This window comes from Oncorhynchus keta, chromosome 25 (assembly GCF_023373465.1).
Source record: "Oncorhynchus keta strain PuntledgeMale-10-30-2019 chromosome 25, Oket_V2, whole genome shotgun sequence".
In the NCBI taxonomy this organism is placed as follows: Eukaryota; Metazoa; Chordata; class Actinopteri; order Salmoniformes; family Salmonidae; genus Oncorhynchus; species Oncorhynchus keta.
The window spans coordinates 1,828,490-1,840,874 of record NC_068445.1 but is presented as its reverse complement, the minus strand read 5'-3'; the positions used below and the strand labels follow the sequence as shown (position 1 = coordinate 1,840,874).

Genomic DNA, 12,385 nt, shown 5'->3' with positions numbered 1-12,385 from the left:
TAGTACCGGGAGGTGTGCTCTTCACCTCTGCTAGGCATTTAGTAATTACTGTTAGTACTTCAGTCTCCCCTGTTTTCTCAGCGATGGAAGTGTCAGCGGTGATGTCATCGTTGAAACAAAGACGGTTCTGCTGAGTTCTTCTGCAGAGTTATTTCGAGAGAGGAAAGAGAGGACGGCACCACACCACTCTCTCACTTGAATATTTTAACTAGTTATTTTAAGATTATCTCATCTTTCTCTTTCATACCTTTGTCAACAATGTGTGCGTTTTCTATACCTGTTCACTCCTTCCCCGCCCCTTGGCCGAAACCCTTGTAATTTAGTGTACCCTGCGTGCACAACCCATGTGGAACTCCTGGTCTGCGGTCAAAAACAACAAGTTAATCTCATCGTATGCTGCCCTTCATAGACTTTTTGGCACTGAAGGAGAAAGCTACTACAGCTGGTTTCTCTTCATCTGACTTACGTGTTCTCTCATAGTCACCCAATTTGATGTGAATCTGTTTTTTTTTCTAAAATATTTCTACTTACATCGGAACTGGAATTCCTCAACTGAAGCTAGCGAGCTAACTAGCTACCAGCTACCAGCTATCAGTCAGCTAACCACTGCTAGCGGTCATCAGCTAACCTTTAGCTCGGAAAGCTCTCGCCAGTTCGTACAACGCGTTTCAAACACTTCAGCGAACAGGCCTTTCTAATCGACCTGGCCGGGGTATCACATTGACCTGCTCCTGTCAGTAGAGGATGCTTGGTTATTCTTTAAAAATGCCTTCCTCACCATCTTAAATAGGCATGCTCCATTCAAAATATTTAGAACCAGGAATAGATATAGCCCTTGGTTCACTCCAGACCTGCCTGCCCTTGACCAGCACAAAAACATCCTGTGACATTCTGCATTTGCGTCGAATAGCCCAGGGAAGTTAGGAACCAATATACACAGACAGTTAGGAAAGTTAAGGCTAGCTTTTTCAAACAGAAATTTTAATCCTGTAGTACAAACTCAAAAAAGTTCTGGGACACTGTAAAGTCCATGGGGAATAAGAGCACCTCCTCCCAGCTGCCCACTGCACTGAGGCTAGGAAACACTGTCACTACCGATAAATCCATAATAATTGAGAATTTCAATAAGCATTTTTCTACAGCTGGACCATGCTTTCCACCTGGCTACCCTACCCCGGTCAACAGCCCTGCGCTCCCCATAGCAACTCTCCAAAACCTCCCCCTCTTCTCCTTCACCCAAATCAAGATAGCTGATGTTCTGAAAGAGCTGCAAAACTGGACCCCTACAAATCAGCTGGGCTGGACAATCTGGACCCTCTCTTTCTAAAATGATCTGCCGAAATTGTTACAACCACCATTACTAGCCTGTTCAACCTCTCTTTCGTATCGTTTGAGATTCCCATAGATTGGAAAGCTGCCACGGTCATCCCCCTCTTCAAAGGGGGAGATTCTCTAGACCCAAACTGCTACAGATATATATCTATTCTACCCTGCCTTTCTAAGGTCTTTGAAAGCCAAGTGAACTAACAGATTACTGACCATTTTGTATCACACCGTACCTTCTCTGCTATGCAATCTGGTTTCAGAGCTGGTCATGGGTGCACCTCAGCCACGCTCAAGGTACTAAACGATATCATAACGGCCATCAATAAGAGACATTACTGTGCAGCCGTATTCACCGACTGGCTAAGGCTTTCTTCTCTGTCAATTACAACATTCTTAGTGGCAGACTCAACAGCATTGGTTTCTGAAATGACTGCCTCACTTGGTTCACCAACTACTTCTCCGATAGTGTTCAGCATGTCAAATCGCAGGGCCTGTTGTCTGGACCTCTGGCAGTCTCTATATGGGTGCCACAGGTTTCAATTCTCGGACCGACTCTCTTCTCTGTATATGATGTCGCTCTCGCTGCTGGTGATTCTTTGATCCACCTCTATGCAGACAACACCATTCTGTATACTTCTGGCCCTTCTTTGGACACTGTGTTAACTAACCTCCAGATGAGCTTCAATGCCATACAACTCCCCTTCAGTGGCCTCCAACTGCTCTTAAATGCAAGTAAAACTAAATGCGTGCTCTTCAAACGTTCGCTGCCCGCACCTGCCTGCACGTCCAGCATCACTACTCTGGACGGTTCTGAATTAGAATATGTGGACAACTACAAATACCTAGGTGTCTGGTTAGACTGTAAACCCTCCTTCCAGACTCACATTAAACATCTCCAATCCAAAATCAAATCTAGAATCGGCTTCCTATTTTGCAACAAAGCATCCTTCAAAGCATCCTTCGCTGCCAAACATACCTTCATAAAACTGACCATCCTACCGATCCTCGACTTCGGCGATGTCATTTACAAAATAGCCTACAACCCTCTACTCAACAAATTGGATGCAGTCTATCACAGTGCAATCCGTTTTGTCACCAAAGCCCCATATACTACTCACCACTGTGACCTGTATGCTCTCGTTGGCTGGCCCTTGCTTCATACTCGTCTCCAAACTCACTTGCTCCTGTTCATCTACAAGTCTCTGCTAGGTAAAGCCCTGCCTTATCTCAGCTCACTGGTCACCACAGCAGCACCCACCCGTAGCACGCGCTCCAGAAGGTATATCTCACTGGTCACCCTCAAAGCCAATTCTTCCTTTGGCCGCCTCTCCTTCCAGTTCTCTGCTGCCAATGACTGGAACGAACTGCAAAAAATCTCTGAAGCTGGAGACTCTTACCTACTTCACTAGCTTTAAGCACCAGCTGTCAGAGCAGCTCACAGATTACTGCACCTGTACATAGCTCATCTGTAAATAGCACATCCAATCTACCTCATCCCCATATGGTATTTGTTTATCTTGCTCCTTTGCACCCCAGTATCTCTACTTGCACATTCATCTTCTGCACATTCTACCATTCCAGTGTTTAATTGCTAAAATGTAATTACTTCGCCACCATGGCCTGTTTATTGCCTTACCTCCCTTATCCTACCTCATTTGCACATGCCGTTTATAGATTTTTCTACTGTATTATTGATTGTATGTTTGTTTATTCCATGTGTAACTCTGTGTTGTATGTGTCAAACTGCTTTCCTTTATCTTGGCCAGGTTGCAGTTGCAAATGAGAACTTGTTCTCAACTAGCCTACCTGGTTAAACAAAGGTGAAATAAATAAATAAATAGTCAGAGAGTATCTGGTCGTCGTATTGGGCTACTCATTTCTCCTACTTGGACATTTTCTCTTGTCTCCCTCACTCACTTGTCCATCTCCTAATTTGAATTCCATGGTGTCACTGTCACTTGTCTACTCAAGCTTAACATTGCTACCATCTATTGCCCATCAGGTGCCCTTAGAGAGTTCCTCAATGAGTTTGACACCTTGATAAGCTCATTTCCTGATGATAGCTTACCGCTCTTCGTACTGGGCGACCTCCCGACGTCTGCCTTCGATTAATTTCTTTCTACCTCCTTGCCTCTTTTGACCTTTCCCAGCCCCCTCCCACTCCATATGCTTGACCTCATCTTTACTAGTCTGTTCACCTACTAATTTCATTGCAACCCCCCTTTTCTGTCTCCCTCTCCTCCAACCCTACCGACTCAGCCCCTACCCAGATGGTCATGCGCCATCGCAATATTCGCTCTCTTTCTTCCATTACTCTCTCCTCTTCTATCCTATCATATCTTCCTTCTGCTAAATCCTTCTCCCACTCTGTCTCCTGATTCTCCCTCTTCGACCCTACTCTCCTCCCTTTCCGCATCCTATCACTCGCACTGTGCCCTTTCCTCCCGGCCAGCTCGGCCCTCCTCTCCTGCTCCGCGGCTGAGTGGCTCATTGAGAACACTCTCGACTTTCTCTTCCTCTGTATCCTCTGCAAAAGCCACTTTCTATCACCCTCAATTTAAAGCTTCTGCCTCTAACCCTAAGATACTCTTTTCCATCTTCTCCTCCCTCCTTAATCCCACAGAACTACCCTACGCCTTGACCTCTTTCTCGCTCTCTCTCTCGCTCCATATGAAATCCTGCGACAAGTGAATTGCGTCCGCCCGACAACCTGCCCCCTCGAACCCATCCCATCCTCGATTCTCCAGACCATATCTGGAGACCTTATCCCATTCCTCACTTCCCTCATGAACTCATCCCTGACCACTGGCTGTGTCCCCTCTGAATTCAAAATGGCCAGAGTCATTCACCTCCTCCTCAAAAAAAAAAAAAACACTCGACCCCTCTGACATCAAACTATAGATTGGTATCCTTTCTTTCTTTTCTTACCAGAACACTTGAGTGTGCTGTCTCTTAACAACTCTCCTGCTATCTCTCTCAGAACAATCTTCTTGATCCTTACCAGTCATGCTTCAAGTCAGGTCTTGGATTGCATCCTACCTGGCAGGTCACTCACTACCAGGTGACGTGGAGAGGATCTGTGTCTGCATCACATATTATATGTCCCCCAAGGCTCAACTACTTTCCTCCTCCCCCCCCCTTCTGAAACCCAGGTGGCGACATGCATCGCGACGTGCCTGGCAAATATCTCAGCTTGGATGTCGGCCCACCACCTCAAGCTCAATCTTAACAAAACGGAGCTGCTCTTCCTCGCAGGGAAGGCCTCTAGTATAGATGATGTCAAGCGTATTCCCTGACTTGGCATGACCCTGGACAGCACCCTGTAGTTTTCTGCAAACATCAAAGCAGTGACTAGCTCCTGCAGGTTTATGCTCTACAACATCCGTAGAGTACGACCCTACTGCAACTCACTGTTGTCTCTACTCCAAGCTTGTTCCGTCAAACCCCGGGAAATGATCCAGAATGCGGCAGCCCACCTGGTGTTCAACCTCAACCTTCCCAAGTTTTCCCTCGTCACCCCGCTCTTACGCACACTCGACTGGCTTCCAGTTGAAGCTCGCATCCACTACAAGACCATGGTATTTGCCTACGGAGCAGCAAGAGGAACTGCCCCTCCCTACCTTCAGGTTATGCTCTAACCCTACTCCCCAACCCAAGTACTCCGTTCTGCCACCTCTTGGCCCTCACACCCCTACAGGAGGGAAGCTCCTACTCAGCCCAGTCAAAGCACTTTTCTATCCTGGCACCCAACTGGAACCCCCTGAAGCTAGTACAGCATAGTCCCTGCCCATCTTCCGAAAACATCTCAAACCCTACCTCTTCGAAGAGTATCTTAACTAATCCCCACACCCATCTCATACCCTCCTCACCCCTCCCCTAGTAAAAAAACTTTTATGAACTATCCTTTTCCCCCCCTTACTAGCATTGACTTTGCTGATATATTTTATTGAGGAAAAATGTACTTATGCTAATCACGTTTCCATCCTTAGTTTGAGTCGGACTGCAGAGTGAAGGAAAAGCAGCCAACATGTGCTCAGCATATGTGGGAGCGCCTTTAAGACTGTTGGCAAAGCATTCCAGGTGAAGCTGGTTGAGAGAATGCCAAGAATGTGCAACGCTGTCATCAAGGCATAGGGTGGCTATTTGAAGAATCTCAAATATAAAATATATTTTGATTTGTTTAACACTTTTTTGGTTACTACATAATTCCATGTGTGTTATTTCATAGTTTATGTATTCACTATTATTCTACAATGTAGCAAACAGTAAAAATATAGAAAAACCCTTGAATGAGTAGGTGTTCTGAAACTTTTGACCTGTTGTGTACATTTGCCAAAGTTATAGAATTACTGTTCAGAAAGAAATTAAATAATTCAGAATACTACACCAGGAGAACTCTATAATTTAGCCACAGAGGATCAATAGTTTAACATGTATTATTGCCTAGCTGTGGATTGTGTGTAGTGCAGACATGAGGCATAGCCTACAGTCTGGGAATGTGCAGCAAATCTATCAGTGAACAGCATGCAGCCAAAACAAGCCTTTCGCAATATTTCAAATACAATTGTGGAAAAACACATGTTGGAAAGCAAATGGCTCCTGCTGAAAAGAGAAGACCCTAATCTGTCTGTAGAGGTTACCAAGGTATTAAATAAAATTCCAAATAGGCCTATTGAGCGAAGATAATTATTTACAAAGTAAAACGAGATAGATAGGCTTTTGGCATGAGCACATCCGGCCATCTGCAGTGCGTGAGCTGCGCATCATTGGGTGAGTCAGTGAAATTGGAAAACTGTAAAGCTTTTTTTAGGAGTATAATTTCCTCCTCACATTGTACAATATGTCTCCACACTCCTAGGCCTAGGTTGTTGATGGTTTCAAGACAAGGTCGTCTTTACTGATCTCAGACCTCAGATCCCCCCCAGGTCACCCCCTCTCATGCTCACTTTTTGTTCTGGCACCTCCTGATAAATTAAGCACTGCCCACCTAGTTATGCAGATTAACATGTAAATGTAAATAAATAAATCTACAAGACAGTTCAGAGGGGTAGAACGGTTGGCCCCAGTGTCTATTCTCAATGATCTACAATGTTGAGGATCTTCACTCAGCCAGGTCTTCTTCAGCAGCACAGTAGAGGCTATATCACAAATGGGAGCCTATTCCTTATTTAGTTCACTACTTTTGACCATAACCCTATAGGCATTGGTCAAAAGTAGTGCACTATGTAGGGAAAAGGGTGCCATTATGTAGAGAATCGGGTGCCATTTGGGACGCAACCATTGTCCACCGTTCTCCTTTCACCTACCAATCCTTAGCAGGGTCACTAACAGATCCCAAGTCCCTCTCAGGGAATAACATACACAGTGCCTGTACTGTAGCACGACATGCCTGGACATGGCTTGACATTCAAATGTAGCCACCACCTACTTTTAATATGAGCAATAGTGTGCAACTGCAGCCCCTGATTCGGGGCATTCCTGCATGCGAGCATTCCCACCCCCTTCGAGCATCCCATTGGTTGCTGGATGAACACGACATCTTTATGCTTGTATGACTTTGAATCGAAACCGGTGTCCTTCGCTCCCGCCTGCCAAACAGAACGTTAAGAGAACTGTGGGAAAATAGTGCCCGACTACCGGTAGTCCCGCTTCCCACAAGGACAGCAGGCGGGAGGCTGGGGCGACACAGTGGACTAGCTTGCTAGTTAGTTAGCTAGAACACGGTGTTGCCTCTGCCTCCCGCCTGCTGTGTACCCAGAGAAACCGTGCCCGACACGTAGGGGTGAAGGACACTGTCTACCGGTCTAATACGGCTCGACAGCTATCGTTATCGCCCACTGGCCAGCCTTCTTTTATGAGGTTTATCGGCGGCTGGCATCCAACATTATTGTGCATTAACACCATCTACTGTACTGGAGCGCACAATTGCATGTCGCAGTTGCACCTTTCTCAATGTGAACATGTTCTGTGGTTTATAAGCCATGCATGGAAACCCTCGGAGAGAAGAGGAGTGCTTGGAAGGAGAGCAAAGAGAGGACGTGCAAAGAAAGACTGGAGGAAGAAGAGAAGGAAGGGAGAGGTAAGTTTAAAAGGGAAGGCTGGTGGGACAGTGAGATGGAGCCGTGTGCAGTAAAATTTAAGACCACGTTCTGTGGTTCCTGCTCCTCCATTATGAAATGAGCAGGAAGATTGTTTCCTCTATCCCTTCATTATTAATGAGCTGCTTCTTTAAAAGCGCGGAGGAAGTTTAGAAAAGCAGACTGATAGCAAGCAGAGTCAAATTTGAGTTAATGAACAAAAAAGGTGCATCTCCACCTTTTCCGGGTCTTAGTTCGGATCTCCGCCACATCCTGGCCTCGAAGCCTAGAGACAAAAATCCAGACAAACCTCGTCTGCATCAGCTCTCCCTTAATCTACACCGCTTTGCAAACGTACAGTCATGAGGGAATTTCACTGTCAATGTAAATGTGACAGTGTTGCTTCCGTCCCTCTCCTTGCCCAAACCTGGGCTTGAACCAGGGACCATCTGAACACGTCGACGACAGTCACCCCCAGAGCACTCCACAAAATCCACAGCTCTTGCAGAACAAGGGGAAACAACGACTTCAAGGTCTCAGAGCGAGTGACGTCACCGGTTGCATAAACAGGCGTGATATTAAAATGGTTTCTGGGGTTTAGTTATATTCCGTGAAAACTATTAGGAGGTTAGACAAGATGAGTTCAATGAAGACATCTGCTGAATATCCAATGTAGATGAACACCCCTAATGTTTTGGCTCTGTTCTACGCTTTTAGCCAGCGCAATTTAGAGTCATGTGTGCATACATTTTTTTGCATACAAGTGGTCCCGGGATTCGAACCCGCTAAGCTTCATGCTCTACCAATTGAGCTGCAGTGGACCGTTTCAACTGTGGTTGTTTAGCAGATGCTCTTATCCAGAGCGGCTTACAGTCAGTGCATTCAACTAAGGCAGACAAGACAACCACATATCACAGTCATTGCAATTAAAACACTACTTCATTAAATCTTGCAAATGTTCGATATTTCCCACCTCAGGTTCCTCAATATAATATGAGCGTGCCTTATGGGAAATAACTGTTGACACAGTCGGGGTCATAAAACTGACGGTTCAGTCGGGTGTTGTTAATGTATCAGATGTATTTAGATCTACACATTTCAGCAGCCAGGGAGAGGAGAAACAGTCACTGATGTTATCCCCCCCCCGAAACACCTCCTACCGGCAACCACAAGGCTCAAACTTATGGGAATCTGTTGTGAAGATGGCATCATGCCTGTAAAGTGTATATCTTCTGAGAGGCACACAGTCAAGCAGACATCATCCTTTTTATAAGTCATCCTTATGAATTCAATTTTTTTATGAGATACACACAACAATGGCATGAGATTTTACTTCATAAATCTTTTATACGTCTGATGTCTATTTGTGTCTGATGAAAGTCGAGTTGTTACTGATGTGGTATACACCTTACAGTGTATCCAACCACGGTCTGGCTTTAATATCTCAAGTGTCATTCCTATAGTTACCTTGTACTTTAATATGAACCTGTACCCCTGTATCCCTAGCGTTGAATCTATGACTGAGACCTGTCCCATCTCTGTCTGCGGTGGTCTGCCCCATTATCTTGGATACTGTGTTTTTTGTCCGTCTGTCTGTCTGTCTGTCTGTCTGTCTGTCTGTCTGTCTGTCTGTCTGTCAGACAGTAACTCTGATCCTGTGGTGGTTAGTGTCTCTGTGGGCCTGCGTATCTCCCGATCTGTCTGGATGTTGTGTCCCAGTGCCTGTGGCCTTGTCTCTCCTCCATGCCCATGTGTGTCACAGGTGATTCATCACACAGGTGGAGGCCTATTATGGGTCGGCCCTGTGGGCTCCCCACTCAGCTCAAATCAGCGCTAAATGGCAGCCTCCAGCTGCCCACACTGATTGGCTGTGACAGACACAGAGGGCCCCATGTCAGCCCATACCCCCGAGCCCTGGTCAAGTGTGGGCAAGTCTCTCTCTCTCTCTCTCTCTCTCTCTCTCTCTCTCTCTCTCTCTCTCTCTCTCTCTCTCTCTCTCTCTCTCTCTCTCTCTCTCTCTCTCTCTCTCTCTCTAGTTTGATTCAGTTATTAGGGCTGCTTGTTGACAAAGCCTGGAACAGCAGCACTGACCATGGTGCCTTTCTCCAACACACACAGTTACAACTGCCGACAGCAAGCCGGTCTCCTTAAATCCTTCTAAAACCAAATAGTTAGCAAAGAGGTCTCGGGATTGTTAAGGATTCTCTTTTGTCATGTGCCTGCCCTATTCAGAAATGCCAGCAGTATCTCACTTTAAGCTACTCTCTGCCTTCAGCTCACCACTGTGGCTGATTGAGCATGGATTCCACCGAGGCCCAAGAACAAGAGATTTGAATTTAAATCAGCATATCAAACATGCTCAAGAGAAGAGGACAGCGCTGCTAATTCTGGCACTGCTCATGCAATGGCGATAAGCTCAGCTACTGTGTGCGTGCGTGCGTGCGCGTGTTTGTGTGTGTGTGTGTGTGTGCGTGCGTGTGTTAGTGAGGACCTAGTCTGTGTAAGAGAGACCGCCTGGCTGCTGGTCCCCTAGCCTCCATGCAGTAATTCTAGTGACAGGAGAGATCTGGACTCTACCCACATAGGACAGGACACAGGCTCCCAGCACTATGTAATAATCAGAATGACCACTTTAAAGATGAGCTACTTGTTCTGTAATGTAACGACTTAGGGTGGGTCCCAAAAATATCTCCTTTCTCCTGAAATGTACACTCGTTCACTACTTCCCACAAGCATTGGATTGCTAGAGGCATTGGCAATGGGAGTTTCCACCATATTGCTTATACTAGTCATTTCCTATCAAATCAGGGAAGGGAAGTGAACAAGTGCACACTTTGGGATGAAGGAAAGATAATTGGGCTCCTCTATTCTCCATGCTTGCCTTCAAGCTCACGGAAACTCCTACTGCGTTTGTCCACAGGAGATTCTCGACGGCACACAAAGAAGGAAGCTGACAAAGTACTGTCAAAAAATAAGTAAAGAGGTTTTCCGCCACAGTTTGTGTGTGATTAAACACTAATATAGTGAGAGAAACTACTGTAGGACTAAGTCCAACTCATGCATAGACAAATGTTTCATGAATTTCGAACTCATAGTATACTGTATATATCGACTGAAGCTTCTTAGCTCAGAATACCGTGGTGACATTTGTTTAAAGTGTTTGTCTATGTTTTTGAAGAAACATCGAAAGACAGTTAACTTCCTACTGATTAAAGGAAGTTTAAATAAGGTTTTTGGGGGCATTTCAGGGCTGTATTTTCCCCATCAGAAGAGATCCAGAGAAAGATAACTTTAGAAGTTTATCGTCCAATAAACATATTATCTGCCCCTCAAAGTGCTCTTAAGTCTGTGACTCCATTGGTGAAGCTGTTTGAAATGTACACATCTACATAGCTACGCCTCAGCACCGCAGCTCTGCGACAGGGCAGGTAAAACGGCCGAAAGGCTCCACTACAGGTGTATCCCTGTATAACAGAAAAGCTTTCAGACACTTTGTATCTCTTTTCGAACAGGAGACATTGCCCCTCCACTGAATTCCAAGACAGACAGTGTAGGGTACCAGGCTACACAGGACAAGTGGAGAGCTAGGCACAGGCGATGAGTCATGGCCAAAGGAGGCTTGCTCAGCATAGCAAAATGTACCGCAGCGAGAAAAACCAAGCTCCATCAGTTAAGATGGCTTGAGCCATTAATAACACACCAAAGCCCATAGAGAGCGTGAGAGTGAGAGTGAGAGTGAGAGTGAGAGAGAGAGAGAGAGAGAGAGAGAGAGAGAGAGAGAGAGAGAGAGGAGGGAGAGACATAACAAGAGTGTTGCTGGGTCACTGTTGGCTGATGAGCGATCAGAGATGTTGCCAGTGCCCAGCTGGGGACCTGGCATGTGTACCTGGCCCACATCTGTCTGAACCTGACAACTAGCATCGGAGCCAGGGACAAACAGCAGCATCCAGCAGGGAGAGGCTTTGTACACAAACGGCACAATTCCCAGAAATGAAAAAAAAATCACACTTTTGAATGACGTGTCTACTCTTCCCAGAAGAGTGGAGGCTGTCATAGCAGCAAAGGGGGGACCAACTCCATATTAATGCCCATGAACATGAGAAGAATCTCCGTGTGGGGGGTGGAGGGGGGACCTATATACTCTCCATGGCCAAAAGTATGTGAACACCCCTTCAAATTAGTGGATTCAACTATTTCAGCCACAACCGTTGCTGACAGGTGTATAAAATCTAGCACACAGCCATGCAATCTCCATAGACAAATATTGGCAGTAGAATGGCCTGAACTGAAGAGCTCAGTGACTTTCAACGAGGCACCATCATAAGATGCCACCTTTCCAACAAGTCAGTTCCTCAAATGTCTGCCCTGCTGGAGCTGACCCAGTCAAGTGTAAGTGCTGTTATTGTGAATTGGAAACATCTTGGAGCAACAACGGCTCAGTCGCGAAAAAGGCTGCATGACAACGACCCCTTGCACAATGCGAGGACCATACAGAAATGGTTTGTTGAGATCAGTGTGGAAGAACTTGACTGGCCTGCACAGAGCCCTGACCTCAACCCCATCGAACACCTTTGGGATGAATTGGAACGCAGACTACGAGCCAGGCCTAATCGCCCAACATCAGTGCCCGACCTCACTAATGCTCGTGTCTGAATGGAAGAAAGTGCCTGCAGCAATGTTCCAACATCTAGTGGAAAGCCTTCCCAGAAGAGTGGAGGCTGTTATAGCAGCAAAGGGGGGACCAACTCCATATTAATGCCCATGATTTTGGAATGAGGTGTCGTGTTTAATATGCAATAGCTCTCTATGTGGTTGTCGTACCTAGCTACATTAAGTTGAATGCATTTACTGTAAGTTGCTCTGTAATAAAAGCATCTGACCAAATTTAAAGACGTATGCATTATACATTTGCATCCTTTCACATTTCATAACATGTTAGAGCAAGATTAGCTAGATTTACCACATAACAAGACATGTACATG

General features: G+C 45.9%; 1 protein-coding gene across 5 annotated transcripts in view; it reads right to left on the bottom strand.

The window, feature by feature from the left end:
* Positions 1-12,385, bottom strand: part of LOC118358000 (glutamate receptor ionotropic, delta-2) — a 543,733-nt gene that overhangs the window by 289,745 nt on the left and 241,603 nt on the right. The window lies entirely within an intron of this gene.